Source organism: Clinocottus analis, unplaced genomic scaffold (genome assembly GCF_023055335.1).
Source record: "Clinocottus analis isolate CAN_PGR_092001 unplaced genomic scaffold, fCliAna1.0.p SCAF_8, whole genome shotgun sequence".
Classification (NCBI taxonomy): Eukaryota; Metazoa; Chordata; class Actinopteri; order Perciformes; family Cottidae; genus Clinocottus; species Clinocottus analis.
This window is the reverse complement of record NW_027176240.1, coordinates 17,351,713-17,371,156: the sequence shown is the minus strand read 5'-3', so window position 1 is coordinate 17,371,156 and position 19,444 is coordinate 17,351,713.

The following is a 19,444-nucleotide window of genomic DNA, read 5'->3' as shown; positions in this document are numbered from 1 at the left end:
TCGCAAATAAATCGTTGGCAACAAAAGCAATGAATCATTAAGATCTAATTGTATCCAGGTTGATCCTGTCATGACATCCGGTCTTCACGTCGCGTTCCTGCCTTTCTTGTCCACATCACATCTCAGAAAACATCATTGGCTTAGTAAAGCCTTACTTAAAGTGCCTTTTTATGAAATATAAGCACAATACAAACAGTTTTGATCTTCACATTAGTGTTTGTATTGCACTGGTTGGTAACCATTATGTTTTTACATTTTAGCAACAGAGATGTAAATCTCGTGCTACACTTTACCCTATTTTGATTTTTTTTTTGCCAGAGTCATATTCTTTTAAAGAAAAATCTCATTAACCATATCATCACAACAATAAAGTGGAAAATCAGTTAGTTCAGTTCAACACGAGAGCTGCAACAGTGTAAGGATCGCGTTACTTAAGTTGTTAGAACAGGTAATAATGATTGCATTTCAAAGGCACTCATCGATCATTATAAGTTACTTTATAAGTTTGATTTCAGATAGAAATCAATGGATAGATGGATAGATAGATAGATAGATAGATAGATAGATAGATAGATAGATAGATAGATAGATAGATAGATAAATAGATAGATAGATAGATAGATAGATAGATAGATAGATAGATAGATAGATAGATAGATAGATAGATAGATAGATAGATAGATAGATAGATAGATAGATAGGTTTACAGTGTATGTGTTGCACATTTACTTCTATGCTTAATGCCCATGTATCACAACTTTATATATTTTTCAATGTATGCCATGTTGTTCTAAATCATTATTCCAGTTTAATAACAAAGACCTACCTCTATGATTTACTCCTCTCACCAGTGTATGCCTGCGCTGAGCTTGCACCGGTATTGGAAAAGTTATCACATCAGTCATGGACATGACTTGGTCTCAGTCACGTGTTACAAATCATTTGGAGGACAGTTCGAATGATAAACTACCATTTGACCTTGTGTAAATACTTTTCTCCATTGCATTATCTAAAGGGTTCACCCTGGATAGGTTGGCAGTTTATCGTGTCAACATAATGAGACAGATGATCATTCACGCTCACATTCACACCAACGGGAAATTTTAGAGTCTCCAATAAACCTAAGCTGCATGTCTCTAATCCGGAGGGAACCCAGCGCTAGCCACTGTACCACTGTGCAGCCCTGGGTAAATACTTCACTTTTTAAAATATATATTTTGATGTTTATTTTTACATTGGGTTTTTTGTTTCTTTATTTCATCTTGAGTTGATGATTAACGGTTTGGGAAACCTTCCCTCTGAAAATCCCCAAACCACAACAATGACCTTAACGACCTTGAGAGTTACTCCATTGGGTCCCATAAATGGGAAGATCGCATTTATTCCACTTGGCTGAGGTACGTGCACTCTCTAGTTGGTTATTTCTTTCAGCCTGCAGAAAGGTAGACAGCCAGTCTTGCTTGGAGACAGAGGTGACAGGGAGTTCCCATGCATAATATTATGTAAGGATTGCTACGTGCAGTTTCTTCCCTGCTTTCTGAACACACCATTGTTCCCAAGCCCACAGCCTGCATTCTGCCTGCACATGGAACAAAAAGCCCAGCTGAAGCCTGGAGGCATGGCGGTGCTAAAGGAAAGAAAAAAACACACACAAAACAGCGGTTTTGGGTTGGCCCCGCAGACGCAGATATGCCCCGATAAGGCAGGCGCATCCAGCCATGGCCTTGCTCCTATCGGGTCAAAGCCAGAAGATAATCAGATATTGTCAACACATGTCATTTTATCCACCCACCACACATCTGCCCAAGCTCTCACACCACGAGGGGCGGGGGGTGAAATCAAAGCAACCTCAGATTTGCCTTTGTGCACACAAATAAGCCCATTGCAGTTGTCAAACAGGAGAAGAAGCAGGGTGCAACAAGGCGTCACTATCAGGACTCTACTGACAGACCACAGAGTGTGAGGCCCAATTGTCCCCTGTCAGTTTTTTTTACTCGCGAGACATCTGCCTCAGCAGGGCCGGGAACTATCTTCCGCATCAGTTGTGTGCCGCGTTTACACTTTTTACAGGCTCATTCAGACGAGAACACTTGTTGTGTAATAGAAAACACAATGGCACTCTGCTATAGCGCTCGAGAGGAATCAAGGAAGTCCGACTCATAGGCCTGCACTTGCTTTCCTGATGTGTATCTCAGCTGTGAGCACTCGGTGTTCTTATCCGGTTCTTAGACCGAGCGAGAGACACTCAGCTATACTGTATTCAGGGCGTGTCGCGAAGGAAATGGAAACTGTAACAAAAAACAACAACAAATGATGAAAAGCCCTTGACAGCAACACATATTCTTGAGAGATCTTCACCTGTGAGGCTTCAAACATATTCCATCAGAACTCTGAGCCGTGCACTCACCTCAGAAGTAATACATTGCAGCAGATTTATTGGCACTGCATTGATGATTGACTGCTCCATCCCCTTGAATAATACATAACTGAGGATGCTTTGGTTATTTACACAGGTCCGGCCAAGGAGATGGATTGTAATTTAAATTCTTAAGAGGAAGTTAAATGCAACCATTAAACTGAAATTCAGAAAAGGCTGGTTTTAAAAGTCAGGGCTCTCATAAATTCTTCTGGAAAGTTTTTTTTTTGAAAGTCTGGATCTGTCGCGGGATTGGCAACCAATACTACTAATCAGTAAGTACCAGGCAGAAGAGCTGTTCTCATCAGACCCTTTGTTCGTTCCTGTGTGACCAGAGCTCACTTTACCTGTGTTGTAATAATAATAATAATAATACATTTTATTTGAAAGGCACTCTTCATCTGAGAATCTCGGCGTGCCACATAGTTAAAATCAAAGTCCGAGATCAAAGTCCTATAAGTCCTAAAAACTGAACTCAAAGTAAAAACGTCTTCTTGACTAAAACCAGTACATACATGCATATATATATATATATATATATATATATATATATATATATATATATATATATATATATATATATATATATATATATATATATATATATATATATATATATATATATATATGCATATACAGACAAACCAGGTTTGAATGAGTCTGATCATGTTTTCTCCAAATTGGCTTTACGGAGTGTAATAAATAGCCATCTAGCATAGAGAACTTGCATTCATTAACATTCACATTTTCCTTTTCAATGCACCTCTGCAGCAGCTCAGGTATCAATAGAGGTGGTGACATTCTATTTATAAATAATTGTGAATTCAATTTATATGGAGCCATGTCGAGTTTCTGCTGCTTGCTGTCGCTTCTTCAAAACACAGTCTTCACACAGGAAGAGGCTAAGCAAGAACTGGAATTGTGAGAAAACAGCTTATTCAAATTTAGACAATGTGCTCTCTTCTTTCTGTAAAACACAAGAACACACATCCACCTCACCTCCCATCTTAAAATCCTGTTTCTCCTGTCTAGCAGTCACTGCACTCTCCTGTGGCATACAAAAACAGCCATACTGAATATCCTGAAACACGAATAATGACAATGCTAATGTTTGCAACTCAGACTATATAGAGGTGGAGTTAGAACAATAATGCAATCCTTTAATTGTGTTGTTGGTGAAACCATTAATAAAATGCCTGCATTATGAGGTGTCCTTACATCACACACACAGTAGCAGTCACTCGGGCGCCACACCCATGTGTCCAACTCATTATGTTTGTCAGGTTGTCGTTGTTTTATGGATTTTGTCATTGACAGCACTCACAAATCTCAAAAGCAACGCTGTTCAGATATATGTGCTCCTATTGATGAGATTTCCTCAGTTTGACTTCTGACATCCCAGCAATTATTCGAATAATAAAACAACAATTACAATTTCCAAAAATGTTTTATGTGCAACATACAGTATCTAAAAGAGAGATTGCCGTTATGACAAAATGCCGTTACTCCCTGACAGCCAATGAATGCTGGGAAAATCTAAGGCAAGCAGATTGCATCAGAGGCCTCTGTGTGACTTTTGACTTTGTGGTCTAATGATTTCTTCCTTCCTTTCTGCAGGGACGGGGACACAATCATGTCACGCCATCAGACATCCTTCATTCCTTGCAAACGCAGATACACATCACTTAAACAACGAATGTGACGTATTTTTAGAGAGATGCTTGCTCCTCACAACAACAAAAAAAACATTTTGTTTTTGCTTATCCAAAAGTCTAAAAAGCTGGTGAGAACATGGAGTTCAGGCCCTGAACTTTGATCATCCCTCCCTGTCCTGTCTAAGTAAACAAACAAGCTTATTACACTTATCTCTTCAAAGAGATCCATGAACTTTACCCTGAACAATAATCATTTTCATGAAAAGTGGTCTAAGTTATCCAAGTGGATAAATGTGATCCGAATAACCATGACAAGTATTAAGCATGCATCTAATAAAAGTCTGCTTGGAGTGTGTGAAGGCAATTTGCTGTCATAGTTGCTAGCAACTTCTGGCCAGCAGGTGGCGCCTAAAGAATGAGTATTAAGATGCTCCTGAGCGGATGAACGTGCAGGTGATGAGCAGGACATAGGACACATGACAAGCAGAGATGTTGCTGATCGTCACTCTGTGAGTTTCATCACCAGTCTGCTTTGACCCAGACACAACAGCTCTTTGTGGTTCAGGGTGGAATAAGCCCAAAATCGAGATAATCTCCTCTTAAACACACTCTGGCAGCTCCAGACATATTACCCAGCCTGCCTCTGTGTATGCGAAGGATGAGGAAAGCCTGAATCACGTCTATCTGGGTATAGTTTCATTTTGTCCGCTGTCCTCAGGTATACCAGAAAAGGATAATTACCAAATTCCACAAGACTCCATGTTCATGTTGCGGTTTTTAAAAACGATTCAATTTTCGTCTATTTTAAACAAGTAGAAACACATATCAGATTTAGAGTCTCAACATTTGAGGTGCAAGTGTTCCAGGTGTTGACAAAGCAAGAGTCTACAGCCGTGCCAGCAGCTCTACAAGGCTGTACTTTTAAATGCCAATGTGTAGCAGGTATAATGTTTACCATGTTTACAATCTCAGGTTAGCGTGTTTTCATACTTCAATTTGTCAATCAGCACGAAACACAAAGTGCAGTTTAGGCTGATGGGCATGGTATTATCTCCGACAGGAGGATCATGTGTTATGTACCGTGTGGGCGCCCGTGTGTGAGTCCCGGTGTCTATCCACGGCTGCTCTCGCATTCTGCTACAGCAAACTGCATAATGTTTTGGGTGGCCAGTTACGGCTGGACCTGTGTGGTTGCGGTGACTCACACTTTCTCGAAAACAAGCTTTTATTGCCTGATTTATTAAACTGCCGTTGAACGCCTACTGACTGCTCACCCATACTCTTAAACGGACCCCGGCCAGTAGGGTGGGAGCTGGTGATAACACAACTGGGTGTACCACCAAGACACAAGAGACACAGTGGGGGTAAACAGTTATCTCACCTTTAGTGTGATGGATGGGGTGCTTTGCTAACAGCTAACGGGATTACCCACATGGGGGGGCTTTGTGGGCAGCATGAAATGTGTTTTATGACGCTTTACAGCCCATTATTGTCTAGAGGTGGTGGTGGGGTTGTATGTAACGGACTCAGAGACATGTAATATTACCCTGTTATGTTTAAAGTGTTATTGTGTTTACAGAAATAAGTGTTCTAAGATGACCGGTTATTGTAATTAATGGGTACAGGAGGTCAGTGAATGTGGCATGAGCGGTTTTGCTGTAAAGCCTGTCAGTCATCCTAGCTTTCTATGAGCGTGCCTGTGATTAGCAGAGCGAGTGAGGTGGGGGGTTGCGTGTGTGTGTGTTTGTGTGTGTTGCGGGCCAGGGGACGAAGGGGGGGAGGGAGTCTGGACCTGGAGCCTGTTCTGTTGTTCTCCAATAAATCACACAATAAGCCAGACAACGTCTCGCAACGTCCTGACGCAGGGCCGCGACAATACTTTCAATCATTCAATACAGCAATGATTTATACAGACTAAACTAGCGGAGGTCTGAACTCTACCGAGTGCAAGTTTCAAAAGGGTTAAATTATTATGTCAGTGAATTGCCAAAGGCATCAAGATGCAGCGTCGGTGGATGTCCGTGAAACGCTTCATGACAATTCTATATTTTTATTTACAGAACGGCGGACCGGCAGGACAGCTGCCCCGACTCACCAACATTGTCATAGCCACGTGTGTGTGACTGATAAAAGCCTTCATTTATATGCTCTCAAAAATCGTTACTAGACACTTAATAACCAAGACACATAAAACAAAAACACAGCGAGAGAGTAAGTAGCTCCACGTCTGTGGCAGCCCCAGGAGACGCTGTTGTAGAGCATCTATCAGCTTCAAAGAGCAACTGAACTTGCTGGTTCTTTCTTCATATTCTTTTGATCAACGTTTGATGATTTCTCGAAGGTGGGAACGGCAAGTAAAAGTGAATTCCCAAGTAAAGGGAGAAATACCAATAACATCCCTGTTTTCACAGGCGCCATGGGATGTCACAGAGTTCATCGCTATTATTGCTGCCTATCACCCATCAGTTGCTAAACATCTTTTCCGTCCTGATGGGAAACGCAGGTTTAGTTCAGAAGGTGAGTCATTGCTGAAAATGGCTGGAGACAGAGCAGATGAGCCTCTTCAGAGCAGCCCAAGGTTGTTATTATGACGAGGCGCACTGCAGAGGGGCTGTGTCACACCAAGTTACAGACAGTTCAGTGGGAGGTTGAGAAGATAGTTTATTATCCATAACACGATGGACAGCATCCAGCACAGGCTTGTATTGTTTGAGACCACTGAGGCCTCACAGGGGAAGTGAGGAATACTTTGTGTTATTTCTAAAACTGGAGATTCAAGTTCAAGTTGCTCAGAGAACACATGGGTGTTTTGTAGTTGAGAGTTGCATTCTGGTTCAGAAATGATGATGTATATTTTTAAAAAAATGTCTATTCTTTGTTGTGTGGAATATCTCAGACATTTCTGTGGGTGACATTGTACACTTGAACTTTAATCATGTCAAGGCTGATTTATACTCGGGTTTTACGCAGAGACGCAAGCACGCAAGACACACAAGACACGCATGGCCGCCCTTGCGTGGTCAAATCGGCCATTTTGCGTGGTTGCGTGCGTCAGCCCAAATTTCTGACTATCCGTCAAAGCAACGCAAGCACGCAACCCTGTGATTGGTCTGCTAACCGCATCCTTTCTGAGTCTTGCATTTCCGGTTTCATAGTATAATACCGCTGTTTTTAAAAGCCGTAGCAGAAACACGAACAATGGATCCCGTTGAAGAACGTTTGGATGTAGAGGTCCACAAATATGAGCATTTATAAACCCGTCTGACGGAGTATAAGAACACGCAGATGGCGGTGAATTCCTGGAGGGAGATATCGGTGCAGGTCGACTCTACGGTCGTTGCGCCACCTGCTGTTCTGGCGTACGGAACTATAAACCAAAACGAGTCCGTCGATGCAGCTCCGTGGCCAGCCGCAGTTGTAGTTGCAAGAGTATACACCAAATTTTCCAATTTCCTTTCTATCTATACTATGAGGTTTTGCCAAAGGGGTTGGTTTAGAGCTTGATTCATTCTGTATTTTGGTCCTAAAATGTGGTTTCTTTTATGATTTGTGGAGTGATACAAAGAGAGATCAAAGCATTCTGAACCTTGTTTTATTCAATGTTCAGTTTAGTTTTTTCGGGGATTTGTATGCAAATTAGCACATATTTATAAGTTACTGCCTTTTTTTCATATTTAAACATATTATTAAAATAAACTTCTCACAGTAAAAATAATTGCCTTAATGTAAGTAATAAACCGTGGAAGTTAAATATTTTATTATAATAATATAATATAATTATAATAACATTTCACTAAAATGAAATCCAAGAGGGTGGAAAACAGAAGTAGTGAAATTATAATTTGGGCTTTTTGGGTGTGCACACAGTTGTTACAGTGCAACGAAAGGCTTCAATTAAAAACCCAAATGGGTTCAATTTTTATTTTATAGTCAATAATCTGCCTAAACTCTTGATTTGATTCCAACCTGTCTGGCTGCTCATGTTGCATGTCCCTTTGAGCTTCGTTGCAGCAGTGCCACCCTCTTCTCATATCTCAACACTTACTTCGTTGAACGTGACGTCATCATAACTGACTCAAGCTATAATTAACCAGATTCATGCTTTTAAACATGCTGAAGCTATGGCCAATATATTGTCAACTGCAGCTGGGTGTCGTCGCAGAGGCCGCATGATGGCGAGAGATGATGACAAGACAAACAGTAAACATTGCATCTCCTCCCCTCTTTGCCCGAAGCTTCAATTTCTCATGTTTTTCTCTCCCAGGCTTTTACTCTTTACTCGTGTGGTCGCAGACTGAAGGCCACCGCAGTGGCACAGCGGCTTAGAATAGCCGAGGGCGGGGAAGGCCAGCGGACTTGCATGTGGGCTGCTGAGCTGTAGTGTCTCTAAACCATCTGCGGGCCTGTGGAATGGAGGCTGCTTCCTCGTGCATGCCAGTGGTCAGAGCCAGGCCTACACACACACCCTCAACTATTTCCGTCTTCTTCACTCACTCTTTTTTGTTTCATCCCTCTGTCGCTCCCACTTTCTCTCTCTTTTTACCGTGCAGCTGCCAGTTAGAGTTATAACAGATTTGGAAATACAGTGGAAGCAGGATGAAGACGAATAGGAGGGAAATTGAGTTTGAGAGGGAAATAGCGAGATTAGATACTGCACAAAAATGTAAATATATATCTTATTCTGTGCTTCCAGTCGCATTGTTCCTATTCAATATTTTTAACTTTTTAACTTAACTTTAGGGGATAACTTTAACTTTAGGGGATAGAAAAAAACTTTATTTCACATACTTTATCATGCACATTTAATTTGTTTTTAATAATTATAATATTTATCTGTTTTTCCCCCTTGTAAACTGCTCTATTGCTCTTTCAGGACACATGCAATGAGCAAATGCACAATGCTATTTCTGGATTGAAAAAAAAGAAAAAAAGAGCAGTACATTTAAAAAGGATAAACACACCCAATGGAGTTGTTAATCACAGCATCAGTCATCAGTGTGAAATGAAATGCACTTTATAACGATAACACCGACATTCCTGGGGCGTTACTGCTGTTGATCACACAATTATGTGGAGCCGATTGAGTCTAATTCAGTGACTAATGAATGTTGAGCTACGTCCGTGCAGCGCAGTGTAATCTGAAAGAAACGTGAAACATTCCATTTCTTTGGTATCTGAACGTGTTGGCGAACTGCACCGCTGGGACATATAAATTCAACACAATGTAATGACGGGCTATTGGAGGGTGGGAGGAATGGGGGGGATTTCTGGTGTACTGAAAGCGGTATTGTTTCAGGGAGGCCTTAAGATAACATTTGTTATTCTCCAGCCTTTCTTTGCTGACTTGAATGTGTACTATTTAGCAAAACAAAGGACCATATGAGTGAAATATTGCATGTTTGTCCAGATGCATTCCAGGCACCTGGTGAAGCACAAACACGGGGACGCTCACTGTAGAAGAATGCGTCCACTAAACACAACCGCTGCCGCATCTCCCACTCAAACACTCCCTCTGTCTCTCCCACACTCACACTTACTGTTCTTTAGTGGCCTGGAAACCTGCCAGCCGGGCCTACTGTATTACTCTACCGTGCATTACATACGTGACATACTAGAAGCTCACTCTTTATGGTTTACTGACCTATATTATCTACGCTGTCAAACCTCGACACGCGCAGTGAATGAAAAACCCTTGTGATCCGTCCCTAATGCACCCCAGTCCTTTCTTCACAGCTCAGACACTTCTGTGCATATCAGAGTCTGAATGCTCCGATTGACAGCGAGCCTTGGCTCCAGAAAGTGAGAGATAAGCAGGCCCAGATGAGGCAAGTCGGATGTGTCTGCCCCTATGATTTAGTCCCGTGTCTGGAACAGTGGAAGGGACCAGCACCCAAGCCCGTGCCCCCCACCCGCCCACCCCCCATGCCAAATGCATACCACATGAAAGAGGTGAAGATGACCGTTTGATCTGTCCTGTGGAGGGAACTGGGATACCTAGACTGGTGTGTTGCGGCCGTGTTTCTCTCCTCATCCACTGTGTGGACTGACAGTGAGGTTGAGCGAGGCCGTAAACTGTGATGGATGAAATATATGGCTGCTCGTTATGCCACAGAAGATGTTTGTCTTGGACATCCGTCTCATGGTTCCACAGTTGTGAACTCTCTGTGCGACCCCGCTGACTAGTGAGCTTGGGAGGTTGCATCGTACTGTAATGCAGAAAAATAAAGTGAGTAATGGCTGCTAATCACAGCACACAAGATGAATGATGGGCAAGTAATGGCAGAAGATGTTATCTCGTAAGACTGAGTGTTTCTGTCCGACCTCGGTGAATGAAGGGTTTGTACTAATAATAATCACCCGTCATTCTGTCATAAACCATAATGGATAACAACTCAGCATCAAAATTTTAAAGAGACACATTGACTTTGATTGCTAGAATGGTATGAAGGAAACACATATGGTGTTTTAATGTATTGAAAACTAGTTCTCGCTTCCCTCTAATGGTACTTATTTTAAAGATCTGTACCTAGGATTTTTGATCACTTGCTGTTAAATGTGTCAATGCTGTGCAAGCTTATAGCTTTCCATTGGTGTTACCCACGACCCGGTTAATAGAAAATATGTGTTTCTTTGTTAAGCTGAATTTGAGGCCTAATACCAGCAAAATGATCTGCTGGGCAAAGGATGATACGGAAGTGTTCTGCAAGCACAAGGTGAGTGTTAAAATATTTCTTTCTGAAAGTTTTACGGATAAATCGCGGTTCTTTTTCATCCTTTAACTCTGCTGTGATATGTATGTATTTAAAATGCATTAATTTGGAATACAGATTTAACATAAACAAACCAATGCACTTAATGTGATGTGTATTTTTTTTGTCAAACATGAATAAATCAAGAATGACATTCATAGTAATACTAATAAACCCAATGTGTTTTAATGACACAATAAAGAAGTTTATGCATTTAGCATAAATAAATTAACGGTATTCCTTTGAAACCGAGGGCTCAAAACCTCCGACGGCTTTCATTACCTAAACCTTGAATGCAGAATATTCAAATCCTTACAGGCAACCTTAGACATCAACTATAGTTCAATGATTCAGAAACAACCAATTTGTTAAGTGGAAAGATCCTGAAAAGAGGCTGCAGAAGTCACTTATTCATCAGCTCGGCTTCCAATCAGTGTCCTCTTCCTCTTGCATGGTCTTTGTGTTGACGCCACACGCCGTTTGTGTCCAAGCTATCAAATGGCCTTCCTTTCACATGATCAGCTCTTTTGTGGCCTCTCCTTTGCCTCTGCCTTTTGCACACACTCAGTTCCCCCGCACACGCTCGGTGTCTCTGTACTTTTGCACACGCTCACTGGCTCTGAACACAATAAAGCCTGAGGCATCTCTGGTATTTGTCTAGCCCACGCAGCAGCTCCCTCTGCCTCTGACACATACTAGAGTTTCTGAGGAGCAGGCCGTTATTACAGGCTTCTGCACAACCCTTTCTTGGTTAATATATATGTTGGAGTCAGGAAATGCAGAGTGTGCGTCTGCCTGTGTGTGTGTGTGTGTGTGTGTGTGTGTGTGGCATGTTTTGATGTTACGTGAAGTGTAGGGCCATTTTGTGACGTTGAACAGAGGCTGAGAGGAATGGCAGGGTCAGTTGTCTTCAGTTAGAAGAGACTAGTCGACTGAGGAGGTGTCAAGTTAAAATACCTGCTGTGTTCTTGCCTTCTGTCGACAGGTTTGGACAGGACCCCACTGTGTCGGCTTTTAAGCTACAATGTCAGCTCTAATTAACAGTCACAGCACATAGTTGGGAAGTTGTTTTGCGCAATCTCGCTCTGGGTGAAAACCATTTAGAAATATGCTCATCACACTTTGCTGTCTTTCCATTTACCTGCTCTCCTCCTGACTTCACTTTATTTGATATGGACCTCACAGTGGCATTATAATTGTAACATACATGTATGAACAATAACTAGATACACTGTGTTAAGTGTTTGTAGCGAAACACTAATTTACACCACGGGTGTAAGGTGTGTAAACAATCTTGGTTCTCCTTGATAGCCATGATTTAATACCTGTATTAATAACATTCAACATTGTGTTGCATTTTCAATTACGTTGGGAGAAAGTTTCATGGTTTTGCTTCTTAAACAGAGAAAACTGATTGTCCAAATGAGGTCTTGTGCATAGTAATATGACCGTTCTGTTCATTGGGGCCCGTGTGTTCACTGTACTGGTGTACTTGTGTCTTGTAAGGATTTACAAATAAGCTTCAAGCTGGAATAGCTCATAAAGCTTTCAAAGCTAAACATATTATGTTTTTCCAAGATGTATCAATGGTGCCGCCTCATTGTTTTTTGTCCATCATTTTTAATGTCTGGTTATACAGTGATATGAATATGGGAATATTCTGGCATGCATGTAAAGCCGGGCTGTATAAAGGGCAGATACTTTCTGATCAATCTGAAGCAGCTAAGATTTGACTTAACTTTTTTGCAGATATTGCACACGTGTTTATGAAATCTTAGATGTCTAAGATAATCCCTAAGTACTTCACTTTAACTACCTCACTCATGACTTCATTCTATATTTTTCAAGCCATTGCGATACAGACTGTAAGCTGATCTCTGAATTAATACTGTTTGGATTTTACCTCATTTTGATTTTTCTCTGACAGCTTCTTCTTTATCTCGGCCGCAGTGTGACTGGTGCCTGTGCATGATGAGATTAACCGATTCCGGCTCAATATCTGTGTGTCTGCGGAATAAGCATAGCAGCTCAGCTTGGAGGTTGTTAAATACAGATTTGAGACCGATAGCCAGTTTGGTTTTGTGTCATTACTCTCAGTTTCCAGCCGCAGAAGGCATATGTTTTTAGCTAAACAAGTTCTGATGATTCACCCTGTACGCTATCTGTCCAGCACCAAGCGGCAGACAGACAGAGTAAGCAAACTAGCTGGTAAACACAGTTTAGCATTAAGCAGCTAAAGAGACAGATATTTCCCACAGGAGTTGGTGGAGACCAACACAGAGCTGAAATAGGAATGGATATTGGATATTGCACTCAATAGTTGGCTGATATAACAGCCATAACAACTTTATTAAGTAAAAAGCAGTTTTAATATATCCACTTTGTGTTGAATACATAACAGTCCCTCTGTAACTATATATGTAGTTTTGAAAATGTGCAAGAATGATGGTTTAGGCTAAGCTAATGTATAAACTAAACCATCATTGGTGAGGTATGCTTCTTTCCTTTTTTATGTGTAGTTTCCGGTCAAGTAAAGCTATTTATTCTATTATCTGATTGCTGGTAGGGATCCATCTTACCCTGGTCAAAAGGTTTAAATTGTCCAGTTTCCTAAAAATCTCAATGTAAACTATCCGATATGTTTTTGTTTTTTTGAATTAGTGACACTCGAGTTCGCGATAGAAGGTTTACAGTACGTAACCATGATGTAAATTGGCGATTCTGGTAAAAAAAAAAGAAGCTTTATTTGGTTTGTTTGGGACGAATGGGAGCTCAGGTTTAGTTACAAACACTAAATACTTTAAAGTATGAAACTACCAAATAAAAACAGTTGAAATCAAGTGGAGCAGATGGGTTCTGGGTATCTTTAAAAGTCCTGGCTCAAACTTCCAGTGCCTCTCTGCCATTGCGTGCTCAGCACTGTTTTGGAACATGCTTTACTGAGAGGTGCGTGCCATGAACATAGAGCTGCCACCAAAATGAGCAATAATTCCTTATTTCAAATTACACAATTAAGCAAAAAGTATGAATGCAATCAACTTAATCAAAGTGTTTCTAAGTGAACAGCTGGAAACCTCCAACGCTACTAATGAACTGAGTCTTTGGAGATAATCTCTCCAGATGTTACGAAGCGCATTGCTGTTGCTCAAAATGAAACCACACATACTTCCATCAAAAGCTGGGAGAAAGTAGCCAACACACACACACACACACACACACACACACACACACACACACACACACACACACACACATTCTGATAGTACAATGCTGTTAAACACTCCCAGAGATCATAAATACTTATTATAACAATTGACAATATCAGTTTAACGAAAGGAAATCAAAGGCATAACTTTCTTTCAATGATTTGGGACTCTTCACTTCTGAAATTTTGTTTTCAATGTTTGTTTTTTTTAAAGGACACAGCAACATTTTAATAGTCAGCTACAAACAGAGACTTTATTTTTTTTTTCCCTTGGAATGTTATTTACCAAACAAACAGATAAAGCTTTCATGAACCAAACTGGAGCGACACATGCATTCCCAGAGGACACGGACATAGTGGATAACAGGAAGCAATCATTGGAACAGATTGGAGGTAAGCGGACAACGATGGATTTCAGTTCAGGGGTCATTCCCCTCCCAAAGTTGTCATGAAACGACCATGTAATGCACTCCAGGCTCAAAACTAGAACTGAGCAGCTATTCACCCAGTATCGCTCTCATATCTCACACGGAATGCTGAATAATATCCCCCATGTGAGCCATGACATTCGTAGCAGAACACTTGTCGAGGTTGTCGCTTGATAATTGCGTCCAAACATCAGTTTACTCACATTATCGCGTAACATGAAACATAATTATATAACCACTGCCATGTAGATCCCCCAAATTCCAACATGTTGGAGTATGTTCTCCTAGACTGGAAAACACTTCTAATGAGGAACAGACTTTGCCAGGGGCCAAAGAATAAATCAGTGATCTGCTAAGGACTCTGTTTGTACAGTACAGAGTGTCCCTCAAGCTATCTCCAGCAGTACAACGTGTGACATCCTTGACCGTTGTTCTCTCTGGTAGCCTCCTCCCAGCCAATAATGGGAAAACAGCTCAGGTTCAGGCCACCAGCTGGCCTCAGTTCGACTCTACGAGCCGGTGTCCTGCTCCTCTCACCCTTCATGATATGGGCGAGGGCAGCCTGCCAATTCTCATGGACATAAAAGTGCTTTTGATTGTGGATGAGGCAGGATACAAGCAGTTGGAAATGGACAACCGCAAGCTGATTGCCAGAGGGTGGCCTGTGGCACAGCAGCTGGAATTCCAGTGGGAAGACTCACTCCTCACCAAGGGATGTATCACAAACTCTCTTGCCTAGGAAGTGAGCCAGACATCGGCGCACTAGCGAGGATGTGGTCAGATAGGAGGGAGAGTACATCTCTACAAGGTTCAAGAGAAACCCCCCATGGGTACTCGTACGCTATCATCCATCTGAGATGTTTAATGCATTCCAGGAGTTGTGTTGTGACGATGTGATACATTAAGTTACATTAGACTTGTTCATTTTATTTTCTCAAAGTCCGTCCTGTTTCTATTTGCTTCAATCAGTTGTGGCTAATCCACGGTGCACAACAGCAGCAATGATAGCAAGAGATAATAGTAATGAGTGACTATTCCCGATTTAGAAAATCAGAGAGCGGTGGTGCCCTTTTACTCCGAATGCAGCATGATTGTGGTTCCATTGCACTGTGGTATTTTGAGGCCATCATTATCTATGTGTCCTGTTTGGCATTATTTCTCCCAGTTTCACTGTTTAAAGCTGTGAAAACAACATTGACCTCTTAAAGATTTTTTGGGCGAATGTGTGAGCAAACAATTCCCTATTTACACACGGAGCAAAATTAGTATCAGTTTGGAGTCATGTTTTGTTCGCTACTTGACAAACAAAAGTCATATAGTCACTCTCCTTTTAGCTCTCGGTTTTTTCTCCTTTTAACTCTAGTTTTTAAAAAAAAAAACGTTTTTGGCGTTCTATTTGGTGCTGGGCCGGTGTACATGGGTTTATTAGGGCTTGTTTATTAAAACAGCTAATTGCATGCCGCAGAAAAACGCTAAAAAGCATCGATGAGCTGTGCAATATCTACCCTGTGTTGCTTTGCTACCAGTATTTGAAATCTCGACCCTTTGCTCTTGATCCCCATCTTTCACCTCAAGTTTGTTCAGTTGCTAAAATAGGCACAGAAGCCAAGGTGCTACTTCTGGTGTGTGTGGTCTGCTCAAACACACACTCACACACACACACACACACACACACACACACACACACACACAAAACATTTTGGGATCCAACCACAGAGCAAGACGGTGTTTAGACTACCCACAATCCCCTCCTCCCCTCTGCTCGGCTGCACATCTCCTGCACTCAGAACACTGGCCGGTGGCCTCAGGATCAGGTCCCTCTCTGTGTGCTGCCTGGAGGGCTTCGAACATTGTGCAATGTTTACTGTCACGGTGAAAATTTATGTGAGGACCTTAGTGAATTAGTGCAAACCTGAGAGAAAGCTTTGCTGAGAATGCAAATGGAGAAATTGTGGAAGAGGCCGTCAACATGTGGCTCAGCATCTCGCCCCTTCAGAGTCAAATCAGAATCAGAATTAGAAACAGAACCATTTATTGCCATGTATGTTTACAGGGAATTTGTCCTGGCGGTAGATGCATAACATTTAACATGTAACAATAAACATTTAACAATAAACAGAGTGCAATGAATGGGAGCATAAATATTTACAATTAAATCTACAGTGGAACATTTTTTTTAATTTAAAATAAAGTGCACAGTATATCTCCACTTTCTAACTGGCCGCCAAAGGGAGGAATGTTGTTGTATAGCTACGTATATCATTATTATTTCAGAGTCAAGTATCCTATCGTATTATATTACCATACTATGTATTTTATTCAAACCAATATCTCTTCCATATGATAGATCTAGAGTGTTATATATTCCAAGCCTCACTCACCCATGCTGTCTCCCTCAGACAGCATGTGATAATGATGTAGCTTGCACCACAATGGGTGTGAATGCATGTGTCGCAGCAGCAGGAGGAGAAAGGGTGGAGGCTGCCGATGTGTCAACTTAGTGAGGTGTTGACGTGAGATTCAGAAGTAAATCCGTAAAACAGGAGAAAGCCAAGGCACAGACTTACGGTAGATGCTTGTTACAACCTGCAGAGAAAACGATGAATGTGTTAGAGCTGAGCGCACTTCTTTAAGTACTGTTTTCCCCCTATTTATTTACTTTAGCAGACAAGAACAGGCTTGTTTACCTGACCTAAGATCAGGTTATGGCGTGTCAGACGGGGAAAAGTAACCTCAGTGGAATGGAATGGACAGGACACCTCAGACTGTACAGCAACCGCGCTTTAGAAAGCGCTCCTTGTGTAAACGGCCAACCATCAGCAAAGCTGGCCGCAGCAAATTCGTCGTGAACTGGAATAAAAAACAAGTCTCATTTCTCCAGTGACACAGAAAAAAAGAAGAAAAAAAGGTGACAAGCATATTCCTAGCAAACACTCATACTGTGTTATTTATAGCTGTTTAAGAAAATCTGAGAATATTTAAGGGGGAAAGCATTCAATCGAGGAAAACAACAACAACAAAAAGGTTTTATTGAGTGGAAATTATAATAACTTATGTCAGTTGTAACTTGTGACTTTGTAAATGTCATTTATGTATTCATGAAGAATTAATAAATGAGTAATAACCCATTAAACAGTATATCTAATAGAGTAGCTCTTTTTCACCATTGACATAAACTAATTCAGAAGTACAGACTCATTCAAAAGTGAAAGGCATCAGACCATGACTTACAACATGTAACAACAGACTGGATGGTGTCACAGGAAGCATTCCCTTTGCCCGCTGCCGCCTCGCAGCCGTTCAATGTCCCCGCTGCCACCTCGCAGCCATGCGGTCCCATCTCCCCGCCCGGTGGCTGTAAGTGACCAATATCATCATCGCGGTGGCTAAATGTCATTTAGCTGCTACAGTTTTGCGGTCCTGGCATTGTGCATCCTGGCTCACAGCTCTTCCGAACATATACAGCGAGCGCCGAAAAACTGTTCCGATATACAACGAGCGATGTTGCTGTCTATGTAATAGAGCAGGATTCTGATCCACTGTTAATTGCTGTCAGAGTCGATTTTGGAAGTTCGAGGTGGAGTACTGAAAACTTTGTGAAAATTTAACTTGTGCGAGTGTTTGATATATATACATATATATATATATATATATATATATATATATATATATATATATATATATATATATATATATATATATATATATATTTTGAACCGAGCCGTTGTAAATGTTAATAGTGACTGTATTTTTTGTCCCATAGCAAGTCAAAAATGGCTCCTGTGAAAAAGGGCTGTTGGTTTTAGTGCATAGGCGAGAATATTTACAGATAAGAGGATTAATGTGAATTTTCCTTGTAAAAAGTAAATAAAATGACTTACTTACCATTTCTAAAGTTATTGAACCCGTTTAACCCAGTATTTCCTTATTAGGAAGTTAACACTGACTCTGAGCTGTGGGGTTTCCAAGGTTTGATGTCTTTCCTAAATGAGAAGACACTGTTTTGTGTGTTCTACTCACGGATCATGTGCTGGCCCCATGGACACCGCGATGACATCACCCCGAGGCGAGTGCACAACACCATGCTAAAAGGGCTTCACTTACAACGGCTGTTTAACCGGTGCTAAATAACGCCTTTGTAAGTTAAATAGAGGGCGCCTTCGCAAGGCAAGCTGCCCACAAACAACCACACATTCATTTCAGCACAAGCTTTTGCAAAGCATTATGTGTGGCTATAGTTATTACACTGGCACAACCAGATTCATCAGGAAGGAGAGGTGGGAATTTGTGGTGTTTGCAGAAGGATGTGCTGCTTCATGTGCCGGACAAGGCAGGATTATTTTAAAAGTGCTAGTACTGCTTGTGAGGACATGCTGTCACCACGTTTCTTAACCGCAGACACACACATCACACAAACACACACACACACACATTGATTGAGACACAAGCACCCCTCCCCCAACATGTATCGTCTTTGCCCTTTTGTAATACACTGTACAAGCAAAAACCCACACCTCTACTGTTTGACATCACCTCTGAGCTGCAACGGTTACCAAGGTGATGGATTTTTTTTTCTTTCTTTTTATCCTCTATACCCGAGAGAACCACACAAATAAATACAAAGTAGGATGCACATGAGGGGTTTGCCTTGTCCTTGACTTGAGGGCATCAGGTTAGAAACCTTTACACCACTGTCTTGTGTCTCTGCAATTAAAATAATCAGACAGAAACAAAGAATCCCACTGAGGAAGACTGTTTTTGCTGCAGCGCTACTCATGCGCTGTCCATTAGTCGTATCTGTTGCTGCAGTGCTGCAGTATTCTGCAGCAATCAGTTTGTTCGCATGGTGTTCCCCCTCAGCCTACTGCAGCTTGGCAAAAAAAATATGGACAAAATGAATAGAATTGGATCGGTGATTATACAGAGTTTTAACATTTGAGATAACAATGCGTTATAGATAAGGATAGAGAGGAAAAGCTTAAAAAGAGAGG